We start from the raw sequence: 17,952 nt of genomic DNA on the forward strand, positions 1-17,952 counted from the left end.
CCCACCAATACCATTATTTCTACAAGGACTGCAATGGGTCTGCACATCTAGTGGCCCACCAATACCGTAATCTCTACCAGGACTACAGTGGGTCTGCTCTGTGATGACCTACCTACCGATAGTCTTCAATGTCGACTGACTCTGTTGTGGCCCATTACCTGTCTGCATGTCAAGAGTCAGCACTGTCTTTCGTTGGAAGGACAGCACTACTTCTTCAAGACTGCATGGAAATCCACTACTTCCGTGTGCATTTTCTTTTACTGCTCAGTCTTTGAGAAAAACACTACTATTTTACTGTGATGAATGATCAGGACTGTCCTTATGGACTGTGAGAAAATTTTAGCTTCTGACCAACATTGTATCAATAAGTGTGTGTATTTGATATCTTTGTTATAGTAATTATGAAAAATTTTATCAAATCATTATTGGCCACTGCCCAAAACAATTTGTAAAAATTTTTTGTGGGGAGCATGGGGGCTATGTAAGTAGGCTGTTTAGGTTTTCTTATTGGTAACGCCACATAGCGCTCGGTATGAAAAAATCCCTGGCTGTGCCGTGTGCAGTCTGTGTTTAGTCTGCATTGTTGTCTGCCATTGTAGTGTTGGGCAGCGGCAGCTGGATGCTAACAGCGCGTAGCGTTGCGCAGTTGGAGGTGAGCCGCCAGCAGTGGTGGACGTGGGGAGAGAGATGGCGGAGTTTTGAAATTTGTAAGAATTGGTGTCATGAACTGCTATATATATTATGACTATTAAGGTAACTACATTGTTTGTTCTCTATTAAAATGTTTTATTTGCTAACTGTGCCTATGAGTAGTTAGTGACTTCCGTAGTTTGAATCTTTTAGTTAGCTGGCAGTAGTGGTGCTTGCTGTATTGCAGTAGTTCGAGTAACGAAGATTTTTGTGAGGTAAGTGATTTGTGAAACATATAGATTAATGTTAGTCAGGGCCATTCTGTTGTAGGGATTACTGAAAGTCAGATTGCGTTGCGCAAAAAAATATTGTGTGTCAGTTTAAGCACAGTCTTGTATAAATTTTTCTAAGGGGACGTTTCAATGCATATTCCGTAGATTCACTGCCATGTGGTTTGTGAAACCCGCTTCATCGGTAAACAGGTAGAACGGCAACGCATTCTCTGTTAATGCCCATTGATAGAATTGCACTCGATGATTAAAGTCATCACCATACATCCTGCAGGCTTCAGCTGCATTTCGTCGATACTCGCCATGGATGAGTATCATCTCCGCCTTTTCAGAGTTCGAATACACCATGGTCACAGTTCCTACAACACTACACTATCACAGACGTCTGGTAACACGGTGTACTACAGTTGGTCTGAGTACGGAGACAAATGCAGGATAACAATAGCAGCAAGCGCTACATGCGGACACTGCGACAGTTAGACCAAACCACAACAGTGCACTACAGCCACACCCGCAAACACGGTCGTCATCGTAAACATGTCTATGCAGATGCTGCTCGCCGACCGTAGCCCGTGTTTGTTATAACACCCAACTGAACGTCGGAGATTTCAAGCGTCAACTTTAGGTTACAATATATCCGGATGTAATTAACATTTTACAATGCAACAAACGGAACTGATTACGTATTTGTTTATATGTTCAGATGTGCTAACAAAACTAACGTGGTTCCATTTAAAAAAAACGTAGGTTTGTGTTAAAGAAAATACTTCCTCGCATTTTTGTGTGGTTTGTATTAAACAGTTTCACTAGCCCCTCTCCTCACGATCGGTCTGTGGAATCGGTTCGTCAGTCAGTATTTCCATGTTAGAGCTCATTTTATTACTGCTCTTCAAATCACATTAATCATGGAAAGGAAACACACAGCCACAGAACGTACCACCGTTACTTCAGGAAATATTCAAAATGTCCTCCGTTAGCGAGGATACATGCACCCTGGAGAATGGCGTATTGTATCACAGCCGTACACAATAAGAACACGAAGAGTCTCTACATTTGGTACCAGGGGTTGCGTAGACAAGAGCTTTCAAATGCCCCCATAAATGAAAGTCAAAATGGTTGAGTTCAGGAGGGCGTGGAGGCCTCTAACAATCCAGCGGTCACCTAATCTGTTGCTGAGAAGTGTACGAACACTTCGACTGAAATGTGCAGGAGCTCCATCATACATGAACCACATGTGGCGTACTTGTAAAGGCACATGTTCTAGCAGCACAGGTGGCGTATCCCGTATGAAATCATGATAACGTGCAGCATTGAGCGTAGGTGGAAGAACATGGTGCCCAATCAAGACATCACCAACAATGCCTGCCCAAACGTTCACAGAAAATCTGTGTTGATTACGTGATTGCACAATTGGGTGCGGGTTCTCGTAAGCCCACACATGTTGATTGTGAAAATTTACAAGTTGATCACGTTGGAATGAAGCCTCATCCGTAAAGAGAACATTTGCACTGAAATGAGGATTGACACATTGTTGGATGAACTATTCGCAGAAGTGTACACGTGGAGGCCAATGAGCTGTTGATAGTGCAAGCATACGCTGTACATTGTACGGAAACAACTGGTTCTCCCGTAGCATTCTCCATACAGTGACGTGGTCAACGTTACCTTGTACAGCAGAAAAGTCTCCGTCGCTGACATTAGGTTTATTGTCAACCGCACGAAGAATTGACTCGTTCATTGCAAGTGTTCTCGTCGGCGTTCTAGGTCTTCCCCAGTCGCGAGTCATCAGCTAGAATGTTCCGTGCTCCCTAAGACGCCGATCAATTCTTTCGATCGTCTTCCCGTCGGTACACCTTCGTTCTGGAAATCTGTCTCGATACAAACGTACGTCGCCACGGCTATTGCCCCGTGCTAGTCCATACATCAAATGGGCATCTGCCAGCTCCGCATTTGTAAACATTGCACTGCAAAACCACGTTCGTGATGAACACTAACGTGTAGAAGCTACGTACTGATGTGCTTGATGCTACTATTGCAGAGCAATGAGTCGCATGTCAACACAAGCACCGAAGTCGACATTACCTTCCTTCAATTGGGCTTACTGGCTGTGAATCGAGGAAGTACAGTACATACTTACGAAACTAAAATGAGCTCTAGAATGGAAATTAAGCGTTTCCGCACATTTGTCCACCTAATATCTTTTCTTTATTTGTGTGTGAGGAATGTTTCCTGAAAGTTTGGCCGAACCTTTTTGTAACTCCCTGTATATATGTATTATACTTATACTGCCACATAAATATAATAAATATAATCAAGCCTATTCAGCTGCCTCCTTGATTATTGAATTCTTGCTCATTCTGAGATGTACTGTTTCTGTGCACATATACCCAATATGTCATCTGTGTAGAATATGAACATTAAAGTGTGTGACACAGCTGATAGCACATAGTTTATTGCTGCTGTTGTCGAAATGTCTTATCTTACAGGCACAAAAATTATGAAACAGTTAATATTCAAAATCCACTCACTCTATGATTACAGCATTGAACTATATACAATTACAATACTAAATCAAAATGTGCACTCGATGCATATATGTAAATCGTACAATTTTAATTTGCTATTAACTGATGACAGTGGCTGTATAACCAGGTTAATCAACATCTCTTAACAAATTATGATTATGAGACAGGTATGTGCTTTCTCACGTGCAAGGCCATAACATCTGTTACTCTAGTGAGGCACAATGATCAATTTAACTATTGACATATTCTGTTGCATATGCAGAATACAACTTCATGCTCTGTTGAATACATTCATCTACTAATTGCTGTTTATAATAACATAATTCATAAATATAAAACAAAATTAGTCATTACTATGTTTTCAATGCGTATCAATCTCTATCTAGTACAATTACTTGATCAATTGATTGTACTTCTATAGTTTAATTCTTAATTAAATGGGGGAACGTACATGGCCACCCGTTCTAACATTATGTCTGGGTGGAGGGTAGTGTACACTCGTATGGCACTTTCACTTCATTTTCAACTTCTTATACAGGGTGATTTTTCCCACCATGTGCAAACTCTAGGAAACAGTTCTAATCAGTTTATATCCGGAAAGTCAAAGTATTCTAGTGGTTATGATAACATAGCAATTTAGTTAATTAAAGAGTGTTCATATGAGTCGAGGTATACCTTAAACTGTTTGTTAATCAGTCTCTTATCAGTGGAATATTTTCAGACAGGCTAAAATGTGCTGAAATTAAGCCTCTTTACAAGAAGGGAGAAGAACAGATACCGTCGAACTATCGACCAATTTCACTTTTTTCGCCTGAAAAGGAACTAAAAATGTTGTAATTTAATCTCAGAGGTACAACAAGAAAATTTGTTCGACTGTTATACCAGAGGAATAATCTAAAAAACTTTTTTATCATTGAGAGACAAAGGACTAATTTGTTTTATTACTTCTAGAATTAATTACCTTTTTGTTCTGATGTGCTGGCGTAAAGACGTACTGTATAGTTTCATATCTATGTGTGTGTTAAATGAAGGTGTTAAATGATGAAAAATGTGTTTTATAATTTCTGTCAAGATCAAGCCTAAATCCCATACCAAAGGAGTACAAATTATTCTGTTAATTCGAAAAGGCGAATTTTAGATGGAGGCGACGATCTTTACAAGGGCGCTGTTCAACAATAGAGGTACGTGATTCTGCTCACTACTTTCCTTTGGTGGTCGCTAAGATTAATTTCGATGTGTTTTTGCCGAGACATTCAGAACCTGCAATCTTCCTTTTCGTATAAAAAATAGGAGTCCGATTGAAAAATAAATATTCTTAAATTTAAATAATCGCTATTCTTTTACCCAGGTCACAGGGGAATGATAGAAAGTACGTGACTCTACCCTGATTGTACGTTCGCAATCTCCGACTGTGCTACGACGTAATTATTTTACACAAAAAAATTTTCGATAGGTCTTTCTCATCAGATCGCAACCACTCGTACGCGAATGTACGGACCCTCTGAATGTGTCTAGTCTGTCGTGCGCACTGTTCAAAAGCTTTTCTGTTAACATTCTGTGGATTGCATCTCTGCAATTAATTCTTGTTTATGCCGCAAATCGCACTTCACGTGAAGTATTTATTACGCAAGTTTCGGGCTCCATTTAATGCCAGAAAATTCCGAAGTACGGCTGACCAAGTAAACCGCTGCAATAATTTCATATCACTACAACTACCATAACAAAAAAAAAGTCAATAACAGAGAGAGGGTTCGTTACAAGCCTTTCTCAAAATTATTTGAAAAGATTGGGTTCAAGCGCCTTCTTAAGCATCTGACTGCAAATACTATATTGTCCAAGTAACAGTTTTGGTTCCTTAAGGATTTCGATGTTATGAATCCTATTTGCATGCAGAGTGAGAATGTACTTAATTCATTAGATAAGAAATGAGAGGCTACTGACATTTTCTGTTAAGTAACAAAAGCCATTGACTTTGTGAATCACATCATTCTCTTAAGTAGATTGAAGTATTATCGTGTCACTGGCAATGCTTCAGAGTTTTTCAGGTCTCATCTAACTAACAGTAACCAAAAGGTGTCGTTCCAAAATACTTTTGGAGTGAGCAACCAATCTCCATCCAATTGTAAACTAATTACATACGGTGTTCCTCAAGGTTCCATCTTGATCCGCTGCTTTTTCCTGTGTGCAGTAATGACCTCTTATCTGTTACATTGCGATATAATAAGTTTTTTTGTTTGCAGATGATACAAACATTTCAATAAATACCAAGTCATGTACAGATTTAGAAAAGGATGCTAATCAAATTTTCACTGACATTAATAAATGGATTAAAGCTCATTCACTCTCATTAAAATTTGAAATGAAGCACTATACGACGTTCATAACCTGTGCAAGATATGCTTCCATCATGTGTACAACATACGAAGACATGCAGATAGAAGGGGCTGACAGTGTTAAATTTCTGGAATTACAACTCAACAAGAAATTCTATTGGAAAGACATTCCACAGAACTACTGAAGAGCCTTAACAAGTTTGCATTTGTAATGTGAATGACATCAGTTGTAGGAAATGTAGATATAAAAAATCTTGAATACTTGGCTTACTTTCCGTTTACTAGGTCGTATGGGATCGTATTCTGGGGTAAATCGTAAAACGGAGCAAAAATGTTTAAAGTGTAAAAGCGCGTAATAAGAATCATTTGATGCGTAAATTCGGGAATATAATGTAGAAACCTGTTCAAGGAATTCTTAGTATATTTATTCCTTAATGAAATTTGTTGTACATAACATGTCTCTGTTTCCAGCCAATGACTCAATTCTTAGTATCAATGCTAGGAACAAGTACAGTCGACATAGAGACCTAAAATCACTTACATTTGTCCAAAAAAGGTGTCCAATGTTCTGGAACACACATTTACAGTAAATTGTCAGAAACTATTAAAAACTTGGGTTCAGATAATGCGCGATTTAAACAGAGTTTGAATGACTTTTTGATAATCATCCCTTTTACTCTACAAATGAATATCGTAGCAGGGACTATTCAGGATTAGGTATTTTGTGTATGATAAATTTATCAAAAGAGCATAATTGTTTCAGTCTCAGAGTGTATTAATTCTATAAATATTACCATTTCCATTTTATTGTACTGTATTCACAATTCTGACAATCTCCTAACAAACGATCAGGGAAGTGAGTATTATATTAAAATGTTATATGGTTTTTATGTTATACTTTCTGACATTTTCCACACTGATGTCATTTTTAGGTGTTTGGAATAAAAACTGAACCTAATGCAATCTAATGTTAAAGTAGAGTGGAGTGATTAAGTATGAAATAGATATGGGCATCTGGTATCCCATCCAGGAAAATAATTATATTTATTGACAGTAATGTTCTTGATAGTAACCATTGCCGGCCGCTGTGGCCGAGCTGTTCTAGGCGCTTCAGTCCGGAACCGCATGGCTGTACGGTCGCAAGTTCGAATGCTGCCTCGGGCACGGGTGTGTGTGATGTCCTTAGGTTATTTAGGTTTAAGTAGTTCGACGGAACTGATGACCTCTGATGTTAAGTCCCGTAGTGCTCAGAACCATTTGAACCATTTTTTTGGAAGTTTCACCAGCAATGTTCGAGCCGTCATAAAGGAGGACGGTGGACAAACCCTATACTAGCGTTCATTAATAGGTGCTCAGATAGATTTGATCAGTTATTGTACTGAGGAACGTAACGCACCTGCAGAGCGCCTAGAACGATTGTTGCCACCTCGGAAGGTACGGATCCTCCAGCCTCGTCGAACATCATGACGGCGTAGTTGAGTACAGCATAGGAGCCGCAGAACTGCAAGTTGGCCGCAAGGACGATGACGATAGCGAAGCCCTTCAGTGAGGTCCTGGAGCAGATCTCCCTGAGCGAGACGCGTCCAGCGCTGCCCTCCTTCGTGCCGTCTGCAACCAGCGATGACCGTATGCGCTCCATCTCGCGCTCCACCTGCTCGTCTGAGATCCCACGGCGCAGCCACCTCAGTGCCTGTGACAAAGGACACACGGCCATCTCACAGAAAGTCCTAACAAACCGCCCCACTGACATTACTGTGTGCGATGTTTTGCCCTGTGCTTTTCACATACGATATCGTGAAATCCTTTGATCAACGCCGTCAGGCATATGCAGTATTTCTTGACTTACCAAGAGTAGCTTGATCTGCACCACGTCAACGTTTATTAACACAAATGCGATCATATGGCTTATCAAACAAAATTTGGATTGAGGATCTGAGACATTCTAGAATAAATGCTTTACCGATATCTGTCCGCATGGTATTCAGATTCATCACCTCTTGTTTGATTATGTACACAGAATGCACTTTGACGTTAAGCTCACAACTGGGACGGAGAGGAAAGGTAAATTATCATTTTTAAACGTTTTCTTTGTGGTCTTCCAGGCCACACTGTATACCAGAAGCCGATACATACTAATAAATATCTCGCTGCGCGAAAGTTTCAAATTCTATCTCAAAAGAAAGAATTTTATAAACACGCTAATACAACGAACTAAAGCTATTTCTGACAAATGCCACCTGAATTCCGTGACCAGATAACTAAGAAATGTGTTTCTGGAAGAAAGAGGTTTTTTTCCTTCGTCGTGAGTCTTCTGGCTGATCTGATGTGGCACATCACGAATCCCCTTCCCGTCCTAACTTCTTCTCCAGAGAGCAGCAGTTGCAACCAACGTCTTCAATTATTTGTTGGATGCGCTCCAACAATTGCCCTAACACCCTATTCTTTCTTATTTTCAGTGTTTGATAAATGTTTCTCTCCTCGCCGGTTCTGTAGAGAAACTAATACTTTCTTATCATTTCACCAAATTGTGAACATACTTCCATAATACATACTTCGATTCACATCATTTCCTTTTTTCCCACACCTTACTAGATGTGTACAACCTTATTATTCTGAGAGAGATAACAAGTCTGAGGGGCCACTCTCAGACGATGGACACATTATTTGCGAGCTACAACTGGAGAAACTTTTCTGGAGCAATCGAATAAGACTTTGATTTCAAAATAACATCCTGAACGGAGTTCAGCCGAATGGTATATCAATCAATTGATTCGATTTGTGTATTCTTACTTAGCAGGAGAACATATGCAAGCTAAGTTATCAGAATCTTTTGAACTCTTCGAGAGAGTAGTTAACGATTTGCTGCCAAACAAAACAACAGTTTAAAAACAACTTGAGCTGCTGTTAGACGACTCAGAAGTTAATGAAGAGTGTAAATCCATTCCAGAACCAGTACGACATAACCAATCTTGTGCTGGTAACATCATACATGCATTGGTAAACTTAGCCAAGAGAGAAAACCAAAGTAATTCCTATTTTTATAGAGACGTTACTCATATCTGTGACCATAAAGGCCGTGATATAGTCCTGGATTTCAATCATACTAAATTTTTTCTAACAGCCGAGAAAACGAATAAGTGGGAATTTCTATGGCCTGCACCATGAAATCATATGTATACAGCATACAGGACAGTATTAACTCAGCTTTTAAAGTTCAGGCAGAATAAGAGGGTTGTATCCACACCAGAAGATCCAGTTCTATAACAAGAAGTCAAATATAAAAGACTTGCGTCATGTTATCGTAAATAAACATTTGTTGTTGACGAGAGTTGGCATGTTTAACTGTTTAGCATTGCTTTGCTTTTTATAACTGTATTAACACTTAAGGTGTTTTGTACATGTTAATATAAGAGTGATTTCTGATATTAGTTATGAAATTCATATGTTACTTAGTTGGAAATACATTTTTGTTGGCAAGCTGTGATGTAGTATTAAAATACAGGGGAGTGAGATAGTCACATTCCCAGTATTTGTTATTTGTGTGTAATGCCAATGAACATCAGTTATAGTTTATCTGCCAGGGATTTACTATCTTGCCCTGATCGGACGTTATTGGATCCTACTTTTCTTCTCGCAATTTCGGGGATGTGCTAAATGCACGGGTTTTCCACGAAGGACTCCAACTTACAACCTGTAACAAAATACTTAATCCTGGTCTTCCTATTGATTAATCAATACGCTCTGTGCAAACAGGTTTGGCTGTGGGTTAATGGTTAGATTGGTGTATTCCAATTCAATCTGATTTCCTATGACAGCATTTAGTCAGATAAAGGGGTAATTTGTTATGGTTTTCGTTATGGATGGAATGTTTCTTGCGACAAACATATGTGACGGGCTGCGATTTTTACTTTATAAGTATTTATTTCAAGTATGCATATCACGCCATACAGGATTGTATGTGTCAGTTATGCTGTCAGTATGAAGTGCTTGAAGCTTACCCTATATTGGACAATTTGTTTCGTCGTGTGGGGTTTGTGAAGTCAAGACTCACAGGAGATTCGCCCTTGGTGGTCAAGGCCAACAATGTGTGTATAAATACTGTGTGAGTTGGGCGTTTCGGTGGAGTGTTCGCACTGTGTTTAACCAGCTACAGTCAACCATTTAGCAGAAGAATGACTGCAAGAGGTGAGCTACTAATTCAAATTTTAATTATGAAGGGAAGAGTGACGTAGAAATATGCTGAACTCTCCGTGATTTCCGAAGCAGTCAACGTGCTACATAAAATCAGCGATTAAAAAGTAGTGTGTAGACTAATCTTTTCGATAAAGAAACTAAGTGCCTTATCGAAACGTTTCCATCCCCTTGTAACATTTATCAGTATAAATAACTTCTTCAGACCGTACTGATAGTTTAATTGTTTTATTTTCTACCATTTTGTACACAGGGCAGCTACAGATAAAAGAGTACATCGTTGAAATGTAAGAATCTTCAGACCGTTTGTTACTAAAAAGATATTACGAATTCGAGGAATTCACAGTGAATGAAAACTCTTCAAGCCGCTTGAACTATTTGTAGTCCTTCATTGGGTAAATGCCGTTTCGGGCCTTTACAGATGGGTCCTGGGGCGATGCAGTTTTTTAGAACATTACTTTATAAAAAAGGAAAAATTTAGGAAATTTTCTTAAAATATTTGTCAAACCTGCCTTAATTGTAGAACTTTTTTCTACAGGATTAGCGCCCAAACAATCGAGAAGCTAGAGAACGCATATTTCAGTTGTAAATCGAAACTCTTAATCCATTATATCCTCTTGTCGAAAGTAGAACTGACATTTAGCGCCAGTAGGTGAACGTCAAACTGGACACATGGCAACGGAGAACGTTAAATCGACATGACGTCATTGCCTGCAACTCTCGTTGGCCAGCGTATCTTTTTAAGTAACTTCACTCAAAGCCTTGCCTCAGATTCAGTGAATTTAAAGACTTATCAGCATTGGTACACAAGACTGCAATAAGTAAATTATATCGACATAGCATGACACTACTAAACTTCAATACGTGTCTTTGACTTACTTGAATGTATCAGCATTCAACAATAATTTTTACTATGGTTGAAATGGCTGTGAGCACTATGGGACTTAACATCTGAGGTCATTAGTCTCATAGAAGTTAGAACTACTTAAACCTCACTAATCAAAGGACATCACACACATCCATGCCCGAGGCAGGATTCGAACCTGCGACCGTACAGCCACGCGGTTCCGGACTGAACCGCCTAGAACCGCTAGGCCTTAACGGCCGGCAGTGGTTACTATCAACAACATTACTGTCAATAACTATATATATATATATATATATATATATATATATATATATATATATATATATATATATATATATATATATTAAAAACAAAGATTCCAAGACTTACCAAGCGGGAAAGCGCCGGCAGACAGGCACATGAACAAAACACACAAACACACACACAGAATTACGAGCTTTCGCAACTGGCAGTTGCTTCGTCAGGAAGGAAGGAAGGAGAGGGAAAAATGAAAGGATGTGGGTTTTAAGGGAGAGGGTAAGGAGTCATTCCAATCCCGGGAGCGGAAAGACTTCCCTTAGGGGAAAAAAAAGGACAGGTGTACACTCGCATACACACACACACACACACACAGCGGCTGCTTGGTGCAAGAACGTATGCCATGTAAGCAGGAGATCCCGGGTTCGAGTCCCGGTCGGAGCACACATTTGCAACTATCCCCGTTGACTTATAACAACACCTATATGCTGCTAAGGGTATTCATTTCATTGTAATAAATATAATGCCCGCATCACAAAAGAATATATACATGTACAATTTCTTGTATTGTGTTTGTGCATAAGTTGGTATGGTTTTATCCATAAGCTTAATAAACAGAACAGATACATGTAACACTGGCTTTCGTCATCAATAATATAATCTGCTTCACTATTTACAACAGTCTGCCAAAGATGGCGTAACTTTTCGATTCCCGTACAGTAGAAATTACGTGCTTTTGAGGTGAAGAACGCGTCGAGTCACGTTCGGGGCGCATTTTCATCCAAAAAGGACCTTGAAAGGTGTTCAATAGAGAGAGGAAAAGTAGAAAATCTGCGGGCGCAAGCTAAGGTGAATAAGATGGTTGTCATTCTAACTGAATTTCGGCGTGCGTTATCGTGGAGTAGCATCACTTCACGTAGGCTTCCCGGTCCTTGTTCTTGGATTGCGTCTGCAAAACGTCTCAGTTGTTGATAATAAATGTGAGCAGTTACGGTCAGTCCCCAGGGAAGCAATCCGTAGTACACCACACAGTCGCTGTTCCACCAGATGCATAACGTTATTGTTTGTGGATACGTGCAGGGCTTTGTATTGAGAATTGCTGCTTTGTGTGGATTTTTTTTCGTTAGCATAAAGGTACTATTCTTCATGACCAGTAATGATACGGGATAGGAATAGTCGGTGATCATGACGGGCCAAATGCTGACGAGCAAGTAGAAATGCACATGTGGCGACCCACTGATTTCTGTGACTTTGGCTTAGCGTGTGCTATACCCACATACCTGATTTTTGACTAAACTCACTGCACGCAAATGTCGCGAGATGGTGCTACTACAGTTCATCACTGAGCCGTATATCGACTCGTGCTATACCTTGTGTTTCAATTGCATTGATTTTCCTTTTCGTCCCCTGACATGTTTGTTTGATATGTTGTCTGTCATTAAGCGGCTGCTTGGTTGCCTTTTACCTCTGCTATCGATATCTGCGATTTGCTTCCGGGAAACTGCTACGGAGGAAGTGAGATCTTTCACCGGTGGTAACTTCGTGTGGTGGCGAGGAAGTACGGCCGTGCGCTCAGGAAGTCTGGTGGACACGGGAGGGCAGTGTGGCTCGCCAGCGCGGACCAGGCCTGGTCGGTTGTACCGAGTCGCCACGCGATGTATGTCGGTTGTGAGTAACGAGCGGGGCGAGTTGACGGAAGAGCTCCCCGTGGGTTGGTTGTATACAGAATCTCACCACGAGTAGTTGCTGTTCATTTGACCTTGGTGGCACGTTAACAAGCTTCTTTAAGTCCTCCGTTTCAACACTGCAGTTTAAAAAGGAGATACCCAACATGAAGGAGCGGTCACTACCCGTCAACGTTGCAGAGAAGACGTGAACCCGGGTGACAGAGCGTGTTGTCGCGTGACCGTGGCGTGTTGGGTACACTGGCGACGCGTGCGCGGTCGGATGTGTGACTCCCTGCCATCGGGGGTCGTGTACTGCCTGTTGGAGCATAATTGCAAGTTAAGTTAGTGGAAGGTTTAATCATTAAGTAAAAAGTTTGCGTAACCAGTGTCTCTTCTGCCTTGTGGCCTCCGGCGATCGGGTTTCCTGTCCCCGGCACCGGTGTAACTGAAGACAGTGATCATTCCTCCTCCTCTCGTTACTGCCCGATGGGAGGTGTAGTTTTGGCAGTATAATTATTTCGCTGTTCTGTGTTATGAGTAAATTCATGCTTCTTGTTGGTTGATCATGTGGTCGCTCATTCAGGACTAAGTGGTGTAATGTTTCCTTGCACGAGGTTATGTCTAATTCTGTCAGCAAGTTAAGCCATCTTATTACAAGTTTTCGCTGGCTGAAGATCGGTGCAGTGACCAGCCTGAGAGTGGCAATTGTGTTTAGGTCGTATTTAAATTGGTCAGTATTCTGCCTAACCTGAGCATCCCTGAGTGGGTGATTTGTGGCCGCCTTACACGGGTCCGTCATATCTGTTATGTTCTAATGATATTCCAGGACACTTTCGCTTAAAAACTTTTCTTTTAAATTCCTCCATCCTTTATTGCCTTTAATCGTGTGTTTGCTGAGACCTTTGATTTTTTTTAAATGGCGGTGTTGGTAGCTTCACTACCTCACCGTGATTTACTAACAAAGTTCTGTATTTCCTTTAGTAGCCTGTTTACTAATGCTCTTTAAATTTTTTAAACTTTTGTATTGCTATAAATTACTTGATTGCCGTTAGCGGTGTATTTAAAAGGCTCTTTATTGCCGCACGGCTAGTTTCTGTACGATATGAATAAAACATAAGTCAGTGAAAATCTCAACTCGACAGTAAACAACTAGAAATTTGGCCCCGTTTCCCAACTTGTGGTGTGGCTTGTAGTAACCGTAACCACTGTGTGTGTCAATCACATTTGCCAGTTCTCGAGTATACTGACGTGGACCATTGTGGATTAATACGTTCAAACTACCTTCATCACACCCTGAAGGTCTTCCTCCTTAAAACTAGACAATTATTTTCTGGTCGTTCGCTGTTCAATGGTATTATCCTCATACACGACGCAAATGTTCCTAGCTGCCTCCTCTGCTATCACCCCTCTATTGAACTAAAACAGAAGAATTTGTCGGAAAGGTTTCTATTTTCCACTTAGCATTGCATTTGCTAGCGTCCACAGCTCCATTCACTATCCCCAAATAACAAAATGACAATATGTAAACCCACGTAACAATATTGAACTACACATTAAAAGTAACAATCGATAAATAAACTCATAGCAATCAGAATGGCAACAGGCAAAACAAAAACTGGATTCCTCGCTACCTGACAGAAGACCATAAAGAGCAACCAAAGACGATCTGTACGGAATTGCTTGTGGGTTACTAGGCTAATACGGAACCATTTGGTACAACGCTGCCTCAGATTCAGTACGAAGGTGAGTTAGCAAAAGCAATTGATCTGACACAACATTACCAGTTACTGTGACAGGAAAGGCATTACAGCATGACGTCCACTAGTTGGGGTAGTCAAGGATGTATGCCCACTCGTTTGTTTACTACCTGACAGAAGACCATAAAGAGCCACCAAAGACGATCTGTACGGAATTGATTGTGGGTTACGAGGCTAATCGTAACAGTGTTATGATGAACATCGTCGCAGGCGATGAAACATGGCTTCGTCACTTCGAACCGGAAATTAAACGTCAATACGTGGTGTGGCGCCACACCACCTCTACTCTGAAGAAAAAGTTCAAAACCGCACACTCGGCAGGTATAGTCATGGGGACGGTGTTCTGCGACTCTGAAGGGGTTATTCTGTTTGATGTCCTCCCTCGTGGTGCAACGACCAGCTCAAGCTTATTTTGCTACCCTCAGGAAATGAAAGAAGCACCACAAAAGGGCAAACGAATTTCGCCTTCTAGGACTGTTGTTGCTCATCCACCCTACAGCACAGACCTTGCACCTCCCGACTCTTATCTGTTTGGCCCAGTGAAGGTGCACTTCGCAGGAAGCAGTACGTGGGCGATGGCAAAGTTATTGATGCAGCAACATTTTGGCTCTGGCGACTACCAGTAGAATGTTACCATGTGGTCGTATAAGTACTCCTAGTCATGTGGCATAAGGCCGTCTCATTGAAAGGAGATTATGTTGAAAAATAAGATTTTGTAGTTAAAAAATGGTTCAAATGGCTCTGAGCACTATGGGACAAAACAGCTGAGGTCATCAGTCCCATAGACTTAGAACTACTTAAACCTAACCAACCTAAGGACAGCACACACATCCATGTCCGAGGCAGGATTCGAACCTGCGACCGTAGCAGCAGCGTGGTCCCGGACTGAAGCGCCTAGAACCGCTCCGTCACAGCGGCCGGCTGCTTTTGTAGTCAGAAGAATGAGCAATACTACTACGTACCGGAATTCTTTCAGAAAAAAGTGCTGCATCACTTACTGAACGCCCCTCGTGTGAAGGATGTGTGATTGGATGTCAAGTGAAATAAACTCGTAAATAAATTTTAGTATGTGCACAGCTGTGTAAGGGCTATTAAGCAACACCATCGGCAAAGTACTGTACAGGCTGTCGGTGGTTCGACAACAAGCTTGGAAGCAGAATTCCCCAGGAGGAAACGAGTACGCGTCGTACGAGTCCGTCTGCGTAGAAGCAGGTAGTCCGAAACCGTGTCGAGACGTGTACGGAGATGAACTCAGCTCACGGCAGGCGCAACCGGATAACCGTGGCCGAGCGGTTATGGCGGCTTCAGTCCGGTACCGCGCGACTGCTACGGTCGCAGGTTGGAATACTGCCTCCGCATGGATGTGTGTGATGTCCTTAGGTTAGTTAGGTTTAAGTAGTTTCTAAGTTCTAGGGGACTGATGACCTCAGAAGTTAAGTCCCATAGTGCTCAGAGCCATTTGAACTGGACCGGCCGACTTAACTGCCTTCCTCAGGTAAACACTACTTACTTCAGCGCGTCTGCCCACACCACGCTTCGCGTGCACCCCACATTGCATTTGGCCTCAGTGGTCCGCTGTGCTTCTTACTCCAGCTCATCTGCATTCATCGCGATGTCTTCTGATGGGGCTCTAAATCTACGACTACATCTACATGATTACTCTGCAGTTCACAATTAAGTGCCTGACGGAGGGTTCATCGAACCGCCCTTAAGCTACTTCTCTACAATGCGCGGGAAAATCGAACATTTAAGTCTTTCCGTGCGAGCTCTGATTCTTCTTATTTGATTTCGTCGATCATTTCACCCTGTGTATGTGGGCGCTAAAAGAATGTACACCGAGCTCCCCTCTTTTTTGAACTTTTCCAATGTCTTTCATCAATCCTCTCTGATACCGATCCCACTCCAGAAGTGGGCAGACAAGCTTAGTCTTGGCAGTCTCTTTAGTAAACTTGTGTTCTGCCAGTTAATGGCAGTCTTCGGTTTGCTTTCCTCCCAACATTATATGATCGTTCCAATTTAAGTTATTCGTAATTGTAATCCCTAAGTATTTAGCTGACTTTACAGGCTTCAGATCAGCGTGATTTAATGTGTAATTGAAATTTAATGGATTTTGTTCAATGATCATGTGGATGACTTCACACTTTTTATGATTCTAATGCAACTTTTTTCACCATATCTTATCTAAAGCATATTGCAATTCGTTTTCATCATCTGATATCACGACATGACGGCAAATGATAGCATCATCCGAAAAAGATCTAAGAGGACTGCTCAGTGTGTCTGTTAAATTTATTTTATATCGCTTGTGCCTTTTCCCATGGTTAGTTATTACGAACCGTGATCTTTCTGACAGGAAATCGCGAGTCCAGTCACACAACCGAGACGACACTCCATAGGCACGCAATTAAATTAGAAGTCGCTTGTGAAGAACGGTGTCAAAAGCCTTCTGGAAGTTAAAAAACATTAAATCAATTTGACGTCCCCTGTCGATAGCACTCATTACTTTGTAGGAATAATGAATTAGCTGCATTTCCCAAGAACGATATTTTCTGAATGTGATTGTCAATAAACCGTCTTCTTCGAGGTGATTCACAATGTTCGAACGCAAAATACCTTGCAAAACCCTACCGCAGATCGACTTGAGTGATAAGGTTCTGTCATTCAGTGGATTACTCGTACTTCCTTTTCTGCTAATTGGTGTGACTTATGCAACTTTCCAGTCTCTGTGTACGGATCTTTTACGAGCGAGCGGTTGAATATGATATCTAAGAAGAGATATGGTATCAGCGCACTGTGAAAGGGACCTGACTAGTATGAATCTGGATTCGAAACCAAATAATTAAACAGCTCCATTCATCTCACTTAAATTCAGTCGTTATGTATACTCAAGGCTGTCGGCACACGCGCCTTGCATTCAAACGTCAAAGTCGAGTATGCCGAGAATCTAAAGCCATAGCGTGGAAGAAGCGTGTTGAGGGGGCTTTGCGAACATGGGAAGCAAATTCCTGGCGTGTCATGTACTTTCAACGTTCGTTGAAAAAAAAAGCCAATGAGATGGAAGAACCCAACCTACGTCACAAGACGCCATCTCTCTCTGCTACGGAACCGGCAGACGCCATACGGGGTTTCATTTGAAGTTCATAGCTGATGGGTTTTATATGATTATTTGCCGTTTAAAACCACCAGCAAATTGAGAATCTTTCGAAAACTGGTCATTAATTGTACGACTTATCGTACACTACTGGCCATAAAAGATTGCTACAGACGCGAAATTTAACCGACAGGAAGAAAATGCTGTGATATGCAAATGATTAGTTTTTCAAGCACTCACACAAGGTTGGGGCCAGTGACGACACCTACAATGTACTGATATGAGGAACGTTTATTCCAACCGATTTCTCATACACAAACAGCAGTTGACCGGCGTTCCTGGTGAAACGTTGTTGTGATACCT

Source organism: Schistocerca gregaria, chromosome 6 (genome assembly GCF_023897955.1).
Source record: "Schistocerca gregaria isolate iqSchGreg1 chromosome 6, iqSchGreg1.2, whole genome shotgun sequence".
Lineage (NCBI taxonomy): Eukaryota > Metazoa > Arthropoda > Insecta > Orthoptera > Acrididae > Schistocerca > Schistocerca gregaria.